The sequence below is a fragment of the Scyliorhinus torazame genome, chromosome 8 (assembly GCF_047496885.1).
Source record: "Scyliorhinus torazame isolate Kashiwa2021f chromosome 8, sScyTor2.1, whole genome shotgun sequence".
NCBI lineage: Eukaryota > Metazoa > Chordata > Chondrichthyes > Carcharhiniformes > Scyliorhinidae > Scyliorhinus > Scyliorhinus torazame.
Genome location: NC_092714.1, coordinates 161,380,703 through 161,403,622, shown reverse-complemented (window position 1 = coordinate 161,403,622; position 22,920 = coordinate 161,380,703). Strand labels below are relative to the sequence as shown.

General features: G+C 56.7%; 1 protein-coding gene across 5 annotated transcripts in view; it reads left to right on the top strand.

The window, feature by feature from the left end:
- LOC140428232 (androgen-induced gene 1 protein-like) overlaps positions 1–22,920 on the top strand; it is a 119,037-nt gene that overhangs the window by 49,271 nt on the left and 46,846 nt on the right. The gene's annotated exons all lie outside the window — the stretch shown is intronic.

Below are 22,920 nucleotides of genomic sequence, written 5' to 3'. Positions count from 1 at the left end.
ACCGAACACTACAACAACCTGTACTTAACTTCAGGCACATGGCTTTATGCAGAGGAACAAGGCCTTTGTTCGGATCTTGCGTGGCTGGAGAAGTGACTTTGTTTCTGCTGGGCTCATCCGCCTGGTCGCGATCGTTGGTCTTGAACTTGTCTTCTGGTCGTGATGCTACACTTGGTTTTAGGCGTAGGTCGGGGCCAAGAGAGACCAAACACATGGCAGTGTGTCTCTTTATCCTTCTGGGGTTTTGCACTCATTTGGGCGGTCCTTAGCTTTGGACCCAATAATTTGGCAGGCTTTGATTACTGTCTTCGATTTTGGCCCATAAAGGGGCGGGTGCCTTGATGGTGGGGCGTGTCCTGAGCGGTCATTGACCTTGGTTTTTTGACCTCCCTGAGCAAAGGGTGTGGCGCTGATGAGTCTGTTTCTGTATCTATTACCTGAGTACAGGTCTTTTGTTCTGGGGAAATGGGCCATTAGAATGCAAAGTAGCTGGGGGTTTCGATAGCGTCTAGTTATCTGAGTTGTCAATATACACAAGCTCTGAGTGCCTGAGTCCTGGGTTGACCATATTTCCCATGGTCCTTTGCAGGTGGCCATATTTTCTGAGATCCTTTGTAAGTGGCCATCCCAGATGGCTACAGGATCATCAGATCATAACATCATCAGATCAATGTGGAACAGACAAAATACAAAATTACAGACTTGGGTGGAGAAGCTTTAGAATTAGATAGAAAGACAGAAGCTGCACAAGGAAACACTATATTCATTGGATCTGATGGCTGGGGATATTGTGAGGCAAGGTATAAATGAATCCTTAAGTTATTAAATCATTCGATGCATTTTTTTAAAATGAAATGTTTTTGTTGATTTTCATCTTTTTATGTTACGTATTCTGGCAATCACTGAAAGGTAAATGCTTACAAATTTACAGAGCTCCCAAAACAGAAAGAGAAAATATACATATTCAAACAAAGAATCTTATGATTATTTACATGGCCCCCCCTGGTGGCTGTGGACCCTATCTGGCCGTTTCCCCCTGATTGGGCTCCCAATGTTAGCCCTGGTGTGTATCATGCAGCATGCTGGTGTTCTTCCCTTTGCTCCTCTTGTCCTCAGGCTCGTCCTCTGCAGCTATGCTGTCTGTATCCCGTCATCACCTCTGGGGATTTTTCCCCTCCCTTCTCCTCCTTCCCCCTCTATTGGTTGCTGGCTATGAGCAAGTCTTGGAATAAGTTGGTGAATGGTTTCCACGTCTTGTGGAAGCCCTCTTCCGATCCTCGGATGATGAACTTTATTTTCTCCAGTTGAAGTAATTCCGACAGGTTGGAATGCCAGTCTGCAGCTTTAGGTGGTGCTGCCGATCGCCAGCTGAGCAGGATTCTTTGGTGGGTGATTAGGGAGTTGCCCCCCCTCCCCCCGCCCCCCCAATGAAGAGTTCTGGCTGTTCTGAGACCCCGAAGACCATGTCTCTTGGGCTTGGCTGCACTCTCACCCCCACAGCCTTGGACTTCGCCTCAAAATAGGTTGTCCAGAACCCAACAAGTCTTGGGCAGGCCCAGAGCATGTGGATGTGGTTGGCCGGGCCTCCCTGGCACCGTTCACATTTGTCCCCATCTCCGGGGAAAACCGGTTCATTCGGTTTATGGTTAGGTGTGCTCTGTGTACCATCTTTAGCTGTGCTAGGCTCAGCCCTGCGCATGTGGAGGTGGAGTTCGCCCAGATTAGTGCTTCAATCCAGAGTTTCCGCCCCCTACTTCAATGCTTAGTTCTCCCTCCCATTTCTATCTCGTCTCGTCCAGGGGAAGCATATCACCTCCAACAGTCGTCCGTACAGGTCACTTAGTTCCCTTTTCCTGAGTCACCCGCATTCAATAGTTCCTCTACCAGTGAGTGTCTCGGCATCCGTGGGTCCGTTGTTGTTTCCCTATGGAGGAGGTTTTTGATTTGTATGTACCTTAATTTGTTCCCTTTGGGCAACTGGAACATCTCCGCGAGTTCCCCAAAAGTCGCTAAGTTTGTCGTCTCCACATGTCATCAACTGTCGGTGTCCCCTCATCCTATCTCCACCTTTTAATGGTGACATTGATTGTTGCGGGTGTGAACCTGTGGTTGTTACAGATGGGGGCCATGGTGGACATTTCAGTCAGGCCGAAGTGTTGTCTCAGCTGGTACCATGTTTGGAATGTGGCTGCTACCACTAGGCTTTTTAGTGTTTGGTCGATCGGGATGGGAGTGCTGACGTGACGAGGGCCTGGAGGGATGTCCCTATTCAGGAACTCTCTTTCATCTTCCACCCATTCTGCTTCCATCGCCCATCGCCTCACTCTTGCTGCTGTGGCCACCCTGTTCTACCAGTGGTAGAACTGTAGGTTTGGCAGGGCCAGGCCTCTCATATTTCTTTTCCTTTGTAGGACCCGTTTTTGGATCTCGTTTTTGGATTCGTCAGGTTCCATTTGTGGATCCGCGTCCAGTCGTGGGCAATTTGGATCCCCAGGGAGCAGAATTTGTTTTGTGCTTGTTTGAACGGTAATCCCTCCAGCTCTGTCCCTCTCCTTGCAGGTTCACTGGGAAGATTTCACTTTTGCTCAAGTTGCGTTTGTTGCCCGAGAAGGCTCCAAACACCTTCAAGAGCTTTATGATCCCTTCCATACTGGTTTGGGGATCAGAAATGTAGAGGAGCAGGTCATCCGCAGAGAGTGAGACTAAATGCTTTCTGCCCACTCTGGATACCTCTCCTGCTTTTTGCTGTTATGAGGGCAATTGCCAGTGGCTCGATTGCCAGTGCGAACAGCAGCGGGGACAGCGGGCAACCCTGCCTTGTGCCTCTGTGCAACTGGAAGTATTTAGAGCTGGTGATGTTTGTCTGCACGCTCGCCATGGGAGCATTAAGTTTCACCCAGGAGGTGAAACCACATCCACGCCCAAACAGATCCAGTACCTTCCACTCCACTCTGTCGCAGGCTTTTTTTGCAACCAGGGAGATGATCACTTCTAGTGTTCTCTCCCATGATGGGTTCATTATCACCTTCAGTAGGCGCCTGATCTTGAATGTTAGCTGCCTGCCCTTGACAAAGCCTGTTTGGTCCTCTGCGACCACCTCTGGTACGCAGCTGTCTGGGCAGGATTTTTGTTATAATTTCCGCATCTACATTGAGCAGCGAAATGGGTCTGTGGGACCCACATTCAGTCAGGTCTTTGCCTTTCCTGAGTTTCAGCAATATTGAAGCTTGCGCCAGTGTTGGTGGCAGGGAGCCCTTTACCAGCAAATCTGTGAACATCCCCTCCAAGTGCAGGGCTAGTCCTGGTGCAAATCTTTCGCAGAAGCCCGCCTGAATCCATCTGACCCCGGCGCCTTCCCCACCTGCATCGGTGGTCGAGAAGATAATGGAAAAGGTCCTGAAGGATAGGATTTATGACCATTTGGAAAGATGCAGCTTAATCCGGGATAGTCAACACGGATTCGTGAAGGGTAGGTCTTGCCTCACAAATTTGATTGAATTCTTTGAGGAGGTAACTAAGTGTGTAGATGAAGGTAGAGCAGTTGATGCCGTATACATATATTTGAGTAAGGCGTTTGATAAGGTTCCCCATGGTCGGCTCATGAAGAAAGTAAGGAGGTGTGGGATAGAGGGAAATTTGGCCAATTGGGTAAGTAACTGGCTATCACAGGGTGGTGGTGGATGGAAAATTTTCAGATTGGAGACCAGTTACCAGCGGTGTACCACAGGGATCAGTGCTGGGTCCTCTGTTATTTGCGATTTTTATCAATGACTTGGAGGAGGGGGCATAAGGGTGGGTCAGTAAATTTGCTGATGACACCAAGATTGGTGGAGTAGTGGATGAGGTGGAAGGCTGTTGTAGGCTGCAAAGAGACATTGATAGGATGCAGAGCTGGGCCGTAAAATGGCAGATGGAGTTTAACTCTGATAAGTGCGAGGTGATTCAGTTTGGTAGAAAGAATTTGAATGCGGATTACAGGGTCAATGGCAGGGTTCTGAGGAATGTGGAGGAACAGAGAGATCTTGGGGTTCATTTCCACAGATCTCTGAAGGTTGCCACTCGAGTGGATAGAGCCGTGAAGAAGGCTTATAGTGTGTTAGCGTTTAAGAGCCGCGGGGTTATGCTGCAACTATACATGACCCTGGTGAGACCACATTTGGAGTATTGTGTGCAGTTCTGGTCACCTCATTATCGGAAGGATGTGGAAGCATTGGAAAGGTTGCAAAGGAGATTTACCAAGGTGCTGCCTGGTTTGCAGGATAGGTCTTATGAGGAAAGGATGAGGGAGCTAGGGCGGAGGAGGATGAGAGGTGACTTAATAGAGGTTTATAAGATAATGAGGGGGATAGATAGAGTGGACATTCAGAGACTATTTCCTCGGGTGGATGTAGCTGTTACAAGGGGGCATAACTATATGATTCAGGGTGGGAGATATTGGAGAGATGTCCGAGGCAGGTTCTTTACTCAGAGAGTGGTTAGGGTGTGGAATGGACTGCCTACTGTGACAGTGGAGTCGGACACTATAGGAACTTTCAAGCGGTTATTGGATAGGCACATAGAGCATACCAGAATGACAGGGAGTGGGATAGCTTGATCTTGGTTTTGGACAATGCTCGGCATAACATCGAGGGCCGAAGGGCTTGTCCTGTGCTGTACTGTTCTATGTTCTGTGCATGAGTTTGATACTCTCCATAACTTCCGCCAATTCTAATGGTACCTTCAGGCTCTGTCTCATCTTCCCACACGATTGGCATGTCCAATCCGTCGTAGAGGTCATTAAGTCCAGTCGTAGCTTTTTCCTCGCCTCCAGAAGCTCTAAGATCTGGGCTGCGAGGTACCGTCGGTCCACCTCCAGTATGGAGTCGATCAGTTGTTGCCCCTCTTCCCTTTCTCCGCCCACTTTGTAAGCGATAATCTCTCCTCTGATTACAGCCTTCAGCGCCTCCAGAATGTGGGGGGGGGTGAGATCTCCCTGTTTTGGTTATTGGTAGTGTATCCGTCTATGGCCTGTGATATTGTTTCGCAGAAATCCTTACCGGCAAGGAGGGCCGTGCCCAATCTCCGTGGGGGACACTAGGCTGGCCTTTCTCCAGCCTCACATCCATGTAGTATGGAGCGTGGTCAGAGATCAGAATTACGGAGTACTGCTCTGCTCTTATAACCCCTGGAAGCACCGAATTCCCACTACAAAGAAGTTGATCCTGGTAAATACTTTGTGTACCTGGGAGAAGAAGGAGAACTGGCAGCATGGTAGCACAAGTGCTTAGCACTGTGTCTTCACAGCGCCAGGGTCCCAGGTTCCCGCTGGGTCAAATCCATGAGGGTCACCTTGGCCTCCTTCTGCACTGTATGTTCTATGTTCTCCCTTGGGTGTGTGAACATCCATGGATCCACTGCCCCATCTGTCCCATGAACGTGCCAAGTTCTTTTGCCATGTTAGATATTTTTTTCCGAATTAAGGTTTGTTCGCCTGTCCGTGGGTTCTGTACACAGTTAAAGCTCCCCCGCTCCCCCATGGTGAGTGTTTATGTCAGGGATTTCCGCCATGGTCTTCTTTATAAATTCTGTGTTGTCCCAGTTGGGAGCGTACATACCGCTAACCATTACGTACGTCCCCCTGGGTACGTAACCGTCTTCATCGCAATAAACACTGTCCTCTTATTGAGCAGTGAGGCCACCTTGGCTCTCATCCTATAGCATGAGATCCCACCCAGCTCTTCCTTACCCGCAGTCGGTCCTTCTCCCTCAGCTGTGATTTTTGGAGGAAGACTATGTCAGCCTTTCAGGTGAGCAAACACTCTGGATCTTTTCACTGGGTTGTTAAGTCCCCCTGATGATCCAGGTGACTATTCTGATGGGGGGGTTTCTGTCCCCCTCTCCTGCGGGATCAATCATACTTAACTTGTGGATGCGCTCCGGGGTTTCCTTTTGTTCGGTGGCCATGCAAAATGTCCACGGTCAACGTGGGCACCTGTGTTTCAGGTTCCCCTTTGTCCAGTGGCCACCCAAAATAGCTACCATCTGTGTATATGCCATGTGGGTGAGCCCCTGCACTCCAGGGTTTCCCTTTGTGTGGGGACCCACCAAAGTGGCTGTTTGCGGTGCCTTTGTGTTCCTTGTTGTCATGTGCGATCCGTCATAGCCAGCATAGATCCTTTCCCCACACCCTCTCCTCCAATCCAATCTCCTCCCCCCCCCCCCCCCCCCCCCCCCCCAATCGTCAGGCATCCTCTCCCCGACAGTGAGATCCACCATGGCCCCTCTTTCACTCGTACCTCCTGCCATTGGCTTTCCCGCTAGTGTGGTCCCTCCTGTGGTTGGCCTAACCTCCACTTGAACCACTGCATGCCTGTTCCCCCTTCCTCCTCATGTCCTGCGCTCTCCTGCTCTTGCCCCCTCCTTTCTGAGAATTAGCTCTCAAATTCAAACTGAGGCGGTGCAGTCCTGCACAAATAGTCTTTCACAGTCCCAGTCTATCAGGGTGTCTGCTTCATTGCTGGCTCTGATGTGTTTGGCAGGTTGGTTCGACATGGACTGCAACTCGATGCACTGAAGTTAGAAACAGACATCTAACACAGGAGATGATCCAACACTGTTTTATTCAACTTGAGAACTGCTGTACATATTCAGCTGTGGGTTGACACTCAACTAATCTGACTGATGACCTCGTACTAGCTTGACCAGACTTACTAGCTACCGCATGGTGTTTGTGTTTGCTAGCTCGTGGACTCTTGACTGGCTCAGTGGCTGGGTCCCGAGAGAGCGGGAAACCTAATGCCCTGTGGTTTTATAGTGGTGGTGTACTGTCTGGTGATTGGCTGTTCTGTGTTGTATGTTTACTGGTCGTCCTATGTGTCAATCACTGCCTGTCTGCATCTCATTATATACATGAGTGGATATTATGAAATCGCCCCCCGTTTAAAAATAAATAAATTTCGGGTGTATATACATGCCTGACTATGTACAAGTGGTGAGTGAATGAACATGTGTACATGGGAAGGTGTCGATAGTGCAGATACAGAGCAAACTGAACAAAACTTTACAAGAGTTAAGTCTATAGATTCAGTCTTTGTGGCGGGCGACGAATTCTTGTCGATCGCCGCAGAGGCAGATCAGGAGCCGCTGGCACGTGGAGAGGTGGGATCTGTGGCATTGCGGTGGTCGCGTGGGCAGTCGGGATCGCTGGCTGATCGGTGGCCTCGTGGCAGGGGTCGTCCGGAGGAAGCATGATAACTGGCGGAGCACTGCGGTCAGGTGGTGGGCTTGGAACTCTTCGCAACGCCCTTCTGTTGCGCCGTTGAATGGAGCCGTCAGCCATACGAACAATGAAACCGAGGGGCGACCTGTTTGACAACAACAGCTGTGGCTGACCAACCGCCCTCAGGCAACTGGACGCGAACATGATCGGATGGAGCCAGTGCAGGCAGATCCGTGGCATGAGCATCATACGCGACCTTCTGCTGGTCCTGGGATCGCTGCACTTTTTGTAGCATCGTGCGGTGGTCAAGGTCTGGAACATGGATGGCTGGAACAGTGGTCCTCAGAGTGCGATTCATGAGCAGCTGCGCCGGAGACAAACCAGTCGACAGAGGGGTTGCCCTGTATGCCAGCATCGCTAAGTTGAAGTCGGAGCCTGAGTCTGCAGCCTTGCACAATAACCGCTTGACAATATGGACCCCTTTCTCGGCCTTGCCGTTTGATTGCGGGTAGTGGGGACTGGAGGTGACGTGATGGAAGTTGTAGGACTGTGCAAAATCAACCATTCTTGGCTATAGAAGCATGGACCGTTGTCACTCGTTACTGTGAGTGGTATCCCATGCCTGGCAAATGTTTCTTTGCAGGCTTTAATGACTGCCTGCGACGTGAGGTTGGACAGTTTCACCACTTCTGGGTAACTGGAGAAGTAGTCGACCAAGAGCACGTAGTCACGCCCCTTGACGTGAAAGAGGTCTACCCCTACCTTGGACCACGGAGAGGTCATTATCTCGTGCTGTTGCAGTGTTTCCTTGGGCTGAGCCGGTTGAAACTTCTGGCAGGTGGTGCAGTTGAGGACCGTGTTGGCAATATCCTGGTTAATGCCCGGCCAGTAAACCGCCCCCCGAGCTCCGCGTCGGCATTTCTCGATCCCAAGGTGACCCTCATGGATTTGACCCAGCACCATAGCCTGCATGTTTTGAGGAACGATGATCCTATCTAGTTTAAAAAAGATCCCCACAACAACCGTTAACTCGTCTTTAACGTTAAAGAACTGGGGACATTGCCCCTTTTGCCAGCCATGGGCGAGGTGTTGCGTCACACGCTGCAGTAGAGGATCTTTGGCAGTTTCTTCACATATTTGGACCACACGTTCATCAGGGGCTGTGATGTAGGTGGCGCACAGTGCACTTGCGCCTCTGGTGTGGCAGATGACGTCGCCCTGTTCACGCGGCGTGGTGATGGATCGGGATAGGGCATCCGCGATGATCAGCTCCTTACCTGGTGTGTAGACGAGTTGGAAGTCATATCGGCGGAGACGAAGAAGAATCCGCTGTAGCCAAGGTGTCATGTCATTTAAATCTTTGTGGACTATGTGGACTGTTTCCACCGTGAATTTCGGCAGGCCGTATACGTAGTCATGAAACTTGACTATTCCTGTCAGAAGACCCAAACACTCCTTTTCGATCTGGGCATACCGTTGCTTGGTTGGCGTCATGGCCCTGGAGGCATATGCCACTGGAGCCCAGGACGAGGAGTCGTCTCGCTGGAGGAGCACTGCCTCAATGCCGTCCTGGCTTGCATCAGTTGATATCTTGGTTTCCTTGGTTGGGTCGAAGAACGCCAGAACTGGGACTGTGGTGAGCTTCGCCTTCAGCTCACGCCATCCCGCTTCAAGTGTGAGCAGACACTGGAATTCCGTTGACTTCTTGACGAGATGGTAGAGGGCCGTGGTGTGGGATGCCATATTGGGAATGAATTTCCCGAGAAAGTTGACTATCCCGAGGAAGCGGAGGACTGCCTTCTTGTCCTCCCGGGGCCTTCATGGCGTTGATCACCAACACCTTGTCGGCGTCAGGTTGCACACCCTACTGTGAAATGTGGTCACCCAGAAACTTAATATCGGATTGACCAAATGAGCATTTGGCTCTATTGAGCTGGAGACCATTTTCATGAATGCGCTGGAAGACCTGCTTGAGGCGAGCAATGTGCTCCTGGGGCGTTGTGGACCAGATGATCACGTCGTCCACATAGACTCGCACCCACTCGATGCCCTCCATCGTTTGCTCCATGATGCGATGAAATACTTCGGAGGCTGATCTGATACCGAAAGGCATGCGGTTGTAGCGGCCGAACGGAGTGTTAAACGTGTACAGCTTCCGACTGGATGCATCCAGTTGTATTTGCCAAAAACCCCGGGAGGCGTCCAGCTTGGTGAAGAACTTGGCATGAGCCATCTCACTGGTTAACTCTTCACGCTTCGGGATCGGGTAGTGCTCCCGCATGATGTTGCGGTTCAGATCTTTGGGATCAATGCAAATGCGGAGCTCCCCAGATGGTTTCTTTACGCAGACCATGGAGCTGACCCAGTCTGTTGGCTCAGTGACCTTCGAGATGATGCCCTGGTCTTGAAGGTCCTGTAGTTGCTTTTTTAAACTATCCTCGAGGGGTGCTGGGACTCGGTGTGGTGCATGGATCACAAGGATGGCGTTCGGCTTGAGCAGTATCTTGTAGCGATATGAGAGCGTGCCCATTCCATCGATAACGTTGTGATAATGTCGTCTATTTCGGCTTGGACATTCACATTGGCCGAGGTAGTCGCCGGTGCCGAGGACATGGTGTGGACTCGCTGGACCAGACTCAGGAATTTGCAGGCATGAGCACCGAGCAGGGACGCCCTGTCAGGCCGGACAATTTCAAATCGTAATGTTGCCTTGATCGCCTTGTTAGATACCCCTCGTTGACACGATCCACTGGCAGCTATGGCATTGCCATTGTAGTCAAGGAGTTGGCAGGCTGGTGGAAGAATGCATGGTTGGGCCCGGATGGTGTCGAGGTCTGACTGTGAGACGAGGTTCGCAGACGTGCCGGTGTCCAGTTTAAATCGGATGCGAGCCCGGTTAACTGTGAGGACAGCACACCACTCGTCGTCGGGATCCACACTTGAGGATCGAGAGGTGGTGTGCAGGTGCGGTGGAGGCCAGCTCGTGTGGTTATGATGCCCACCTGATATAGAGACTTGAGGCAGTCAGCATCAGGGTCCGTTGGGCTGTTGGGATCAGAATCTGGCATGCCTTGTTGTATCGAGCGGACACTTCTGCGCCGCAGCTGGGATCGCTGGTTGCTGAGCGGTGGAGCGGACCTGCAGAAGGCTGCTTAATGGCCAGGCTTGCCACACTGGCGACATTGCCGTCCTTTTGCCGGACATTGCTGCTTTAAATGGGCGGGGCCACAATTCTGAAACGTCATGACGCTGACGTCAGTACGATCCGTGCACCATCGCAGTGCGGTCGGCCGACGTACGCACCTACGTCCACCCGGTCGTGGCGCGCATGCGCAGGGATCCGGGAAAAGCGCGCGAAACGGCCACTCTCCTCGATGCTCAGGCCTTGCATTTGTGCAATGGCCTGCACCCTTTCCGAATCGTGGGAGGCCAACTTTGCAGTTTCTGCCGCCCTGATGTGGGAATAACGATTCTTGGCATGCTCATGGACAACGCACGTCTCAATCGCGACAGGGAGGGTCAACTGTTTGAATTTAAGGAGCTGCTGCCGCAGGGAGTCGGAGTGGAGTCTGGAAACGATCTGATCCCGGATCATGGAATCAGCCATCGAGTCATAATTAAATGACTGCGCGAGGATGCGGAGATGTGTCAAGAAGGACTGAAAAGCTTCATCCTTACCCTGAAGCCTCTGCTGGAAGATGTACCGTTCAAAGCTCTCATTCACCTCAATGTCGCAGTGGCTGTCGAATTTCAGCAGAACTGTCTTGAACTTCGTTTTGTCTTCGCCATCGGCAAACGTAAGCGAATTGTAAATATGGATGGCGTGATCCCCCGCAGTCGACAGAAATAGCGCGATCTTCCTGGCATCCGATGCTGCCTCGAGGTCGGAGGCCTCGATATACAGAAGGAACTTTTGCTTGAAGATTTTCCAATTGGCACCGAGGTTACTGAAGATGCGGAGTTGCAGAGGAGGCTGGATGTTTTCCATTTCGCTGGATGGCTGCTTGCTGATTCGATGCAGATTCACTCGAGGTAGGTTTGTCAGGATTAATAACACTCTGGTACCATGATGTGTTAGGCAGGTTGGTTCGACATGGACTGCAACTTGATGCAGTGAAGTTAGAAACAGACGTCTAACACAGGAGATGATCCAACACTGTTTTATTCAACTTGAGAACTGCTGTACATATTCAGCTGTGGGTTGACACTCAACTAATCTGACTGATGACCTCGTACTAGCTTGACCAGACTTACTAGCTACCGCATGGTGTTTGTGTTCGCTAGCTCGTGGACTCTTGACTGTCTCAGTAGCTGGGTCCCGAGAGAGCGGGAAACCTGATGCCCTGTGGCTTTATAGTGGTGGTGTCCTGTCTGGTGATTGGCTGTTCTGTGTTGTATGTTTACTGGTCATCCTATGTGTCAATCACTGCCTGTCTGCATCTCATTATATACGAGTGAATATTATGACAGGCTCTACTGCTGAATTCCAAGCCCGTGTTTATGGAAGAATTTGTTCACGTCCGTAGGTGTGATGAAGTAATGCTCCCTGCCCTGGAAGGTGACCCAGAGCTTGGTTGGGTACCGCATTCCGAATTTCACCCCGTTTTTGAACAGGATTGCTTTGGTTCCTTTGAATTCCATTGGGGCAGCACGGTAGCATTGTGGATAGCACAATTGCTTCACAGCTCCAGGGTCCCAGGTTCGATTCCGGCTTGGGTTACTGTCTGTGGGGAGTCTGCACATCCTCCCCGTGTGTGCGTGGGTTTCCTCCGGGTGCTCCGGTTTCCTCCCACAGTCCAAAGATGTGCAGGTTAGGTGGATTGGCCATGATAAATTCCCCTTAGTGTTTGGTGGGGTTACTGGGTTATGGGGATAGGGTGGAGGTGTTGATCTTGGGTAGGGTGCTCTTTCCAAGAGCCGGTACATATACGATGACCCGAATGGCCTCCTTCTGCACTGTAAATTCTATGATTCTATGAATTCCGCTCGGCGCTGACCACTGATAAATCCTGATTTGGTGACCCTCCCAGATGCAGGACCTTGTCTGCCTGTCTCAGTTAAGGATTCTTTCCCGATCTTGGTACCGGTGTAATTTTGCGATTATGATCCCTTGGCTGACCGCTGGCACTGGGCTTTGACTGGAGTGACCTGTGGGCTCTGTCTATTTCTGGTGGCTTGGGGAAGCTGTCTCTCCCCATCAGGTTGCCTAGCATCTGGGCCACATATTCTGTGGCTTTCCTGCCCTCGGTAGGCCCACTATGCGTAGGTGTTGGTGCGCCTGAACTTCTTAGAATCTACAGCGCAGAAGGAGCCCATTCGGCCCATCAAGTCTGCATCGGCACTTGGAAAGAGCACCCCACCCAAGCCCATGTCTCCACCCTATCCCAGTAACCCCACCTAATCTTTTTTGGACACTAAGGGCAATTTTGCATGGGCAATCCTTCTAACCTGCACATCTTTGGACTGGGGGAGAAAATCGGAGCACCCGGAGGAAACCCACGCAGACACGGGGAGGATGTGCAGACTCCGCACAGACAGTGACCAAAGCCGGGAATCGAACCTGGGACCCTGGAGCTGTGGAGCAATTGTGCTAACCTCTGTGCTACCGTGCTGCCCGATCTTCGACCTTTCCCTTTAGCATCCCCTGAGTAGCCACCAACCTTGCCACCTCCATTTCCAGTGCAGCGATCTGGTCGCTCTGGTCTATTGAGACCTTTTCCAGCTCCCTTATGGTCGCCCCCTGTTGCTAACTTTGCCTTAGTTCAATTGCTCTGTTTTATTACCTTTGCTCTCGAGTCGCCAGGTATCTTTCTGATACCGCCACGAGGTTCAAGTCCGAGTAATCAATAACCCAATACACCGATTAGTAAGATTTAAATCAAAGCACATTTATTATACACAGTAATCGCTACTCATGCACGCATTCTACGTCTAAGCTACTTCTACAACTAACAGGCCGATACTTAACTTTTGACTGGCCCACCAGGTCAGGGAAACAAATGGCCTTTTGTTCGGGTTCTGAGCCTGCGGGATTTGAAGTTGGTACGGATTGGTAGCTAGGAGCGCCTATCTCGTAGCGAGCGTTGAATTAAGACTTACGATTTTGATCTTCACTGCTCCGGTCACGGTCAATGTTGGTTCGTTGTTGCTGGGTGACCCGGGCAGGAAAAAGAGCTGAAGAGGAGCTGCTGAAGAGTGAAGAGAGCGATTTGAACTTGGGGCTCAATTCTTATAGTCCCCAGGGGCTTCCCGCCTTTCGGGGCGGACCCTGTACCTGGTCCCAAGTGATTGGACTTTGTCCCAATCGCTTGGTTCGATTTTCTCCAATGCTGGAGCGGTTCCCTGATTGATGGGCGGTCTTGAGGTGCTCGTTCACCTCCTTTTGTGTAGGCTTCTGCTGGCGCCGAAGAGTCTGGTTTTGCTTTGTGTGTCTAAATGTTGCTTATTGTTCCTGGGGATTGCTCATTAGTATGCAGATGGCTGTTGTTTTGTTATGCTGATGGTTGCTGATATTGATAGTGTCTGGCCTTCCCAGAGGTAAATACACAGCCAACCTGCAGCTGCTTGTTTTTGTCTTGTTGGCTGACTTTCCCATCAGCCTTTGCCGTTTGCCATTTTGAATCGGGAGTTGGCCATTTTAAGTGGCTACACCCCTGGATCTCGAGCTGCCTCTCCATCTTTTCCAGGGCTGTCTGCATGGTGATCAGTGCCTCCACCACCTTGACCGTGTCCGTCATATTGATTATAATGGCCCCCTTCTGTTCCTGGAGTTCCTTTGTAAGGAATTCCCTCCATCATTCGCAGGGGAGGGTGACCTCGGTGCACGGGCTGGTGGTCCCCCCTCAGTTGGGTCAGGAATTCATCACCCCCCCATATTTGATGTCTCTTCAGTTCGCTCTTACAGGCTTCTGTTGTCTTTTTCTTCTTTTCTTCCCCTGGAGCTGCTGCTGCTTGGCACAGCTAATCTTGATGTTGTTGGAAGTGGGGGTGGGGGTGTCATGTCCTGATTCTAGGGGGCTATTTTGAATTAAAAGTGCCTAAATCCTAATTCTCAGGAAGAGAGACACCTTTTGTGCATCCGCTCAGCATATCCCCGTCACCGGAAGTCAATCACTCAATACATATTTTAATCAAAGAAGCTACATATTTTTAGAGAGATTGAAATTCAAGAAAGATGTCCAACAGCCTGGAGTATCAGTTGACTCTTTTATAAATGAATTGAACAGATTGGCTGAAGGTGGTAACCACAATAATCTTAAGTCAGAACTCATAAGGGACAGAATTTTCATCAGAGTGGTTGCCGATGACTTTCAGACATACTACAGGCCAAGGAAGTTGTGACTCTAGAAAAGGCTGTCCAAATAGTCAACCAGTCTGAAATCAGCCAACAGTACTCATCCATTTTATGTAATGAAAGTAAGCCATGGTACAGAGCAACCCCAACTGTCCAGTTACTGAAGCAATAAAGGGGCAGAGACTCTCGGTCAAGCAAAGCATATAGAGTGACCCCAAAACCGGGTGACCATATCAGCACTATGGAGCCAAATGAGCTCACGGGCTGAGGGTTCAGAATCAGGAAAAATGGAGTTGGGGGTCTGGACATGAGGCGCAGCTGGTCTGAGCATCTGGAAATGAGGGAGAGCCAATCTGAGGGCCTGGGAATGAGGGGAAGTCGGGTTGGGGTGCGGGAATGAGGGAGAACGGGGCTGAGGGTCCGAGAATAAGGGAGAGCCAGGCTGAGGATCCGGGAATGAGGGAGAGCCAAGATGAGGTTCTGGGAATGAGCGAGAGCCGGGCTGGGGGTGTGAGAATGAGGGGAAGCCAGGCTGAGGGTCCAGGAATGAGGGAGTGCTGGGCTGAGGGTCTGGGAATGAGGGAGTGCCGGGCTGTGGGTCTGGGAATGAGGGAGTGCTGGGCTGAGGGTCCGGAAATGAGGGAGTGCCAGGCTCAGGATCCGGAATGAGGGGGAGCTGGGCTGATTGTCCGGGAAGGAGGAAGAGCCTGGCTGAGGGCCAGGAATGAGGGATAGTCGGGCTGATTATCTAGGACTGAGGGAGAACTGGGCTTGTTGTCCGGGAACGAGAGGGAGCCAGGCTGATTATCCGGGAATGAGGGAGAGACGATCTGAGCGTCTGGGAACGAGAGGGAGATGGCTGTGGATTCAGGAATTAGGGAGAGTGAGATTGAGGATCTGGAAATGAAGAGGAGTAGGAATGATTGGGAATGAGAGTGTGTCGGGCTGAGGGACAGTTGGGCTAAGTAAACAGGAATGAGCGAAAATGGGAAAGAGAACCGGGCTGAGAGTACGGAAATTAGGGCAAATGTGGCTGGGGATCCGGGAATGGGGTTTGGGCTGTGGGTCCAGGTGTATGGGGTAGCTGGACTGAGGGTCCGGGAATGAGGGAGAGCAGGGCTGAAGTTCCCAGATTAACGGTCGGTGGGGCTGAGGCTCTTGGACTGAAAGGGGGAGCGGGGTTGAGGGTCTGGGAAAGAGGGGGAGCGGGGCTGAGGGTCCGCGAAAGAGGGGGAGCGGGGCTGAGGGTCTGGGAATGAGGGGGTGGGGCCGGAGGCTTTGGAATTGGGAATCGGGGTGGGACTGGACTGAGGGTCTGGAAATGCGAGGGTGGGGCCGGGCAGAGGGTCTGGGAATTCAGGGGTGGGACCGGGCTGTGGGTCTGGGAATGAGGGGGTGGGGCCGGGCTGAGGGCCTGGGAATGAGGGGGTGGGGCCAGGCTGAGGGACTGGGAATGAGGGGGTGGGTCTGGGAATGAGGGGGTGGGGGCCGGGCTGAGGGTCTGGGATTTCGGGGTGGGACCGGGAATGAGGGGGTGGGGTCGGGCTAAGGGCCTGGGAATGAGGGGGTGGGGCCAGGCTGAGGGTCTGGGAATGAAGGGGTGGGGCCGGGCCGTGGGTTTGGGATGGAGGGGATGGGGCTGAGGGCCTGGGAATGCGGGTGGGGCCGGCCGAGGGTCTGGGAATGAGTGGGTTGGTCTGGGAATGAGGGGGTGGGGTCAGGCTGAGGGTCTGGGAATGAGGGGGTGGGACCGGGCTGAGGGTCTGGGAATGATGGGGTGGCTCCCGGCTGAGAGTCTGGGAATGAGGGGGTGGGGCCGGGCTGAAGGTCTGGGAATGAAGGGGTGGTGCCAGGCCAAGGGTATGGAAAAGAGGGGGTGGGGCCGGGCCGAGGGTCTGGGATTGAGGGGGTGGGGCCAGGCTAAGGGTCTGGGAATGGGGGATGCGTCTGGGAATGAGGGGTTGGGGCCGTGCCGAGGGTCTTGGAATGAGGGGGCGGGGCTGGGCTGGAGGTTGGGAAGGAGGGGATGGGGCCGAGGGTCTGGGAATGAAGGGGTGGTGCCAGGCCGAGGGTCTGGAAAGGAGAGGGTGGGGTCGGGCCGAGGGTCTGGGAATGAGGGGGTGGGGCCGGGCCGAGGGTCTGGGATTGAGTGGGTGGGGCCAGGCTGAGGGTCTGGGAATGAGGGGGTGGGTCTGGGAATGAGGGGGAGGGGCCGGGCCGAGGGTCTGGGAATGAGGGGGTGGGTCCGGGCCGAGGGTCTGGGAATGAGGGGGTGCGGCTGGGCTGAAGGTTTGGGAAGGAGGGGATGGGGCCGAGGGTCTGGGAATGAGGGGGTGGGCATGGGAATGAGGGGGTGGGGCTGGGCCGATGGTCTAGAAATGAGGGGGGTGGGGCCAGGCCATGGGTCTGGGAATGAACGAGTGGGTCTGGAAATCAGGGGGTGGTGTCAGATTGAGGGTCTGGGAATGAGGGGATGGGGCCGGGCCGAGGTTCTGGGAATGAGGGGTTGGGCCGGGCTGAGGGTCTGGGAATGAGGGGTTGGGGCCGGGCTGAAGGTTTGGGAATGAGGGGGTGGGGGTAGGAATGAGGGTGTGCGGGCAGGGGCTGAGGGGGTGGGGCCGGGCCGAGGGTCTGGGAATGAGTGGGTTGGTCTGGCAATTCTGGGGTGGGGCCGGGCTGAGGGTCTGGGAATGAGGGCGTGGGGCCGGGCCGAGGGTCTGGGAATGAAGGGGTGGGGCCGGGCTGTGGGTTTGGGAAGGAGGGGATGGGGCTGAGGGCCTGGGAATGAGAGGGTAGTGCCAGGCCGAGGGTCTGGGAATGAGTGGGTTGGTCTGGGAATGAGGGGGTGGGGCCGGGCCAAGGGTCTGGGAATTCGGGGTGAGGCCGAGCCGATGGTCTGGGGATGAGGGGGTGGGGCTGGGTCGAGGGTCTGGTAATGAGGGGGAGGGGCCGCACTGAGTGTCTGGGAATTCGGGGGTGGGGCCGCACTGAGTGTCTGGGAATTCGAGGGTGGGGCCGGGCTGAGGGTCTGGGAATGAGTGGGTTGGTCTGGGAATGAGGGGGTGGGGTCGGGCTGAGGGTCTGGGAATGAGGGGGTGGGGCCGGGCTGAGGGTCTGGGAATGATGGGGTGGCTCCCGGCTGAGAGTCTGGGAATGAGGGGGTGGGGCCGGGCTGAAGGTCTGGGAATGAAGGGGTGGTGCCAGGCCAAGGGTATGGAAAAGTGGGGGTGGGGCCGGGCCGTGGGCCTGGGATTGAGGGGGTGGGGCCAGGCTAAGGGTCTGGGAATGGGGGGTGCGTCTGGGAATGAGGGGTTGGGGCCGTGCCGAGGGTCTTGGAATGAGGGGGCGGGGCTGGGCTGGAGGTTTGGGAAGGAGGGGATGGGGCCGAGGGTCTGGGAATGAAGGGGTGGTGCCAGGCCGAGGGTCTGGAAAGGGGGGGGTGGGGTCGGGCCGAGGGTCTGGGAATGAGGGGGTGGGTCCGGGCCGAGGGTCTGGGAATGAGGGTGTGGGGTCAGGCTGAGGGTCTGGGAATGAGGGGGTGGGGCCGGGCTGAAGGTCTGGGAATGAGGGGGTGGGGCCGGGCCGAGGGTCTGGGATTGAGTGGGTGGGGCCAGGCTGAGGGTCTGGGAATGAGTGGGTGGGTCTGGGAATGAGGGGGAGTGGCCTGGCCGAGGGTCTGGGAATGAGGGGGTGGGTCCGGGCCGAGGGTCTGGGAATGAGGGGGTGGGTATGGGAATGAAGGGGTGGGGCTGGGCCGATGGTCTAGAAATGAGGGGATGGGGCCAGGCCATGGGTCTGGGAATGAACGAGTGGGTCTGGAAATCAGGGGGTGGTGTCAGATTGAGGGTCTGGGAATGAGTGGGTGGGCCGGGCTGAAGGTTTGGGAATGAGGGGGTGGGTCTAGGAATGTGGGGGTGCGGGCAGGGGCTGAGGGGATGGGGCCGGGCCGAGGGTCTGGGAATGAGGGGGTGAGGCCGAGCAGATGGTCTGGGAATGAGGGGGTGGGGCCGGGCCGAGGCTCTGGGATCGAGGGGGATGGGCCGGGCTGAGGGTCTGGGAATGAGGGGGATGGGTCGGGCTGAGGGTCTGGGAATGAGGGGGTGGGGCCGGGCCGAGGGTCTGGGAATGAGGGGTTGGGCCGGGCTGAGCGTCTGGGAATGAGGGGTTGGGGCCGGGCTGAAGGTTTGCGAAGGAGGGGATTGGGCCGAGGGTCTGGGAATGAGGGGGTGGTGCCAGGCCAAGGGTCTGGGAATGAGGGGGTGGTGCCAGGCCGAGGGTCTGGGAATGAGGAGTGGGGCCGGGCCGAGGGTCTGGGAATGAGGGGTGGGGCCGGGCTGAGGGTCTGGGAATGAGGGGTTGGGGCCGGGCCGAGGGTCTGGGAATGGGGGTGGGGCCAGGCCGAGGGTCTGGGAATGAGGGGGTGGGTCTGGGGATGAGGGGTGGGGCCCGGCCGAGGGTGTGGGCATGGGGCCGGGCCGAGGGTCTGGGAATGAAGGGGTGGGGCTGGGCCGAGGGCCTGGGAATGGGGGGGTGGGCCGGGCTAAGGGCCTGGGAATGAGTGGGTGGGGCCAGCCTGAGGGGTTGGGCCGGGCTGAGGGTCTGGGAATGAGGGGTTGGGGCCGGGCTGAAGGTTTGCGAAGGAGGGGATTGGGCCGAGGGTCTGGAAATGAGGGGGTGGTGCCAGGCCAAGGGTCTGGGACTGAGGGGGTGGTGCCAGGCCGAGGGTCTGGGAATGAGGAGTGGGGCCGGGCCGAGGGTTTGGGAATGAGGGGTGGGGTCGGGCTGAGGGTCTGGGAATGAGTGGGTGGGGCCGGGCTGAGGGTCTGGGAATGATGGGGTGGCTCCCGGCTGAGAGTCTGGGAATGAGGGGGTGGGGCCGGGCTGGAGGTTTGGGAAGGAGGGGATGGGGCCGAGGGTCTGGGAATGAAGGGGTGGTGCCAGGCCGAGGGTCTGGAAAGGAGGGGGTGGGGCCGGGCCGAGGGTCTGGGAATGAGGAGTGGGGCCGGGCCGAGGGTTTGGGAATGATGGGGTGGCTTCCGGCTGAGAGTCTGGGAATGAGGGGGTGGGGCCGGGCTGGAGGTTTGGGAAGGAGGGGATGGGGCCGAGGGTCTGGGAATGAAGGGGTGGTGCCAGGCCGAGGGTCTGGAAAGAAGGGGGTGGGGCCGGGCCGAGGGTCTGGGATTGAGTGGGTGGGGCCAGGCTGAGGGTCTGGGAATGAGGGGGTGGGTCTGGGAATGAGGTGGAGGGGCCGGGCCGAGGGTCTGGGAATGAGGGGGTGGGTCCGGGCCGAGAGTCTGGGAATGAGGGGGTGCGGCTGTGCTGAAGGTTTGGGAAGGAGGGGATGGGGCCGAGGGTCTGGGAGTGGGTATGGGAATGAGGGGGTGGGGCTGGGCCGATGGTCTAGAAATGAGGGGGTGGGGCCAGGCCATGGGTCTGGGAATGAACGAGTGGGTCTGGAAATCAGGGGGTGGTGTCAGATTGAGGGTCTGGGAATGAGTGGGTGGGCCGGGCTGAGGGTCTGGGAATGAGGGGGTGGGGCCGGGCCGAGGGTCTGGGAATGAGGGGGTGGGTCTAGGAATGTGGGGGTGCGGGCAGGGGCTGAGGGGGTGGGAGAGGGCCGAGGGGGTGGGACAGGGCTGAGGGTCTGGGAATTCGGGGTGAGGCCGAGCCGATGGTCTGGGAATGAGGGGATGGGGCCGGGCCGAGGGTCTGGGAATGAGGGGGTGAGGCCGAGCAGATGGTCTGGGAATGAGGGGGTGGGGCCGGGCCGAGGGTCTGGGAATGAGGGGGATGGGCCGGGCTGAGGGTCTGGGAATGAGGGGGATGGGCCGGGCTGAGGGTCTGGGAATGAGGGGGTGGGGCCGGGCCGAGGGTCTGGGAATGAGGGGTTGGGCCGGGCTGAGGGTCTGGGAATGAGGGGTTGGGGCCGGGCTGAAGGTTTGCGAAGGAGGGGATTGGGCCGAGGGTCTGGGAATGAGGGGGTGGTGCCAGGCCAAGGGTCTGGGACTGAGGGAGTGGTGCCAGGCCGAGGGTCTGGGAATGAGGGGGTGGTGCCAGGCCGAGGGTCTGGGAATGAGGAGTGGGGCCGGGCCGAGGGTCTGGGAATGAGGGGTGGGGCCGGGCTGAGGGTCTGGGAATGAGGGGTTGGGGCCGGGCCGAGGGTCTGGGAATGGGGGTGCGGCCAGGCCGAGGGTCTGGGAATGAGGGGGTGGGTCTCGGAATGAGGGGTGGGGCCCGGCCGAGGGTGTGGGCATGGGGCCGGGCCGAGGGTCTGGGAATGAAGGGGTGGGGCTGGGCCGAGGGCCTGGGAATGGGGGGGTGGGGCCGGGCTAAGGGCCTGGGAATGAGTGGGTGAGGCCGAGCAGATGGTCTGGGAATGAGGGGGTGGGGCCGGGCCGAGGGTCTGGGAATGAGGGGGATGGGCCGGGCTGAGGGGGTGCGGGCAGGAGCTGAGGGGGTGGGACAGGGCCGAGGGTCTGGGAATTTGGGGTGAGGCCGAGCCGATGGCCTGGGAATGAGGGGATGGGGCCCGGCCGAGGGTCTGGGAATGAGGGGGTGAGGCCGAGCAGATGGTCTGGGAATGAGGGGGTGGGGCCGGGCCGAGGGTCTGGGAATGAGGGGGATGGGCTGGGCTGAGGGTCTGGGAATGAGGGGGTGGGGCCGGGCCGAGGGTCTGGGAATGAGGGGTTGGGCCGGGCTGAGGGTCTGGGAATGAGGGGTTGGGGCCGGGCTGAAGGTTTGCGAAGGAGGGGATTGGGCCGAGGGTCTGGGAATGAGGGGGTGGTGCCAGGCCGAGGGTCTGGGAATGAGGAGTGGGGCCGGGCCGAGTGTCTGGGAATGAGGAGTGGGGCCGGGCCGAGTGTCTGGGAATGAGGGGTGGGGCCGGGCTGAGGGTCTGGGAATGAGGGGTTGGGGCCGGGCCGAGGGTCTGGGAATGGGGGTGCGGCCAGGCCGAGTGTCTGGGAATGAGGGGGTGGTGCCAGGCCGAGGGTCTGGGAATGAGGAGTGGGGCCGGGCCGAGTGTCTGGGAATGAGGGTTGGGGCCGGGCTGAGGGTCTGGGAATGAGGGGTTGGGGCCGGGCCGAGGGTCTGGGAATGGGGGTGCGGCCAGGCCGAGTGTCTGGGAATGAGGGGGTGGTGCCAGGCCGAGGGTCTGGGAATGAGGAGTGGGGCCGGGCCGAGTGTCTGGGAATGAGGGTTGGGGCCGGGCTGAGGGTCTGGGAATGAGGGGTTGGGGCCGGGCCGAGGGTCTGGGAATGGGGGTGCGGCCAGGCCGAGGGTCAGGCAATGAGGGGGTGGGTCTGGGAATGAGGGGTGGGGCCCAGCCGAGGGTGTGGGCATGGGGCCGGGCCGAGGGTCTGGGAATGAAGGGGTGGGGCTGGGCCGAGGGCCTGGGAATGGGGGTGGGGCCGGGCTGACGGTCTGGGATTTCAGGGTGGGGCCGGGCTGAGGGTCGGGGAATGAGGGGGTGGGGCCGGTCTAAGGGCCTGGGAATGAGTGGGTGGGGCCAGCCTGAGGGTCTGGGAATGAGGGGGTGAAGCCGGGCCGAGGGTCTGGGAATGAGTGAGTCGGTCTGGAAATTAGGGGGTGCTGTCGGGCTGAGGGTCTGGGAATGGGGGTGGGCCAGGCTGAAGGTTTGGGAATGAGGGGGTGTGGCTAGGAATGTGGGGGTGCGGGCAGGGGCGGAGGGGGTGGGGCAGGGCCGAGGGTCTGGGAATTCAGGGTGAGGCAAAGCCGATGGTCTGGGAATGAGGGGGTGGGGCCGAGCCGATGGTCTGGGAATGAGGGGGTGGGGCCGGGCCGAGGTTCTGCGAATGAGTGGGTGGGGCCGAGACGATGGTCTGGGAATGAGGGGGTTGGGCCGGGCCGAGGGTCTGGGAATGAGGGGGTGGGGCCGGGCTGAAGGTTTGGGAAGGAAGGGATGGAGCTGAGGGTCTGGGAATGAGGGGGTGGGGCCAAGCCGAGGGTCTGGGAAGAGTGGGTGGGTCCGGGAATGAGGGGGTGGGGTCAGGCTGACCGTCTGGGAATGAGGGGGTAGGGCCGGGCTGAAGGTTTGCGAAGGAGGGGATTGGGGGCGAGGGTCTGAGAATGAGGGGGTGGGGCCAGGCAGAGTGTCTGCGAATGAGGGGTGGGTCTGGGAATGTGGGGGTGGGGACGCGCCGAGGTTCTGGGAATGGGGGTGGGGCCGGGCCGAGGGTCTGGGAATGAGGGGGTGGGGCCCGGCTGAAGGTCTGGGAATGAGGGGGTGGTGCCAGGCCAAGGGTCTGGGACTGAGGGAGTGGTGCCAGGCCGAGGGTCTGGGAATGAGGGGGTGGTGCCAGGCCGAGGGTCTGGGAATGAGGAGTGGGGCCGGGCCGAGGGTCTGGGAATGAGGGGTGGGGCCGGGCTGAGGGTCTGGGAATGAGGGGTTGGGGCCGGGCCGAGGGTC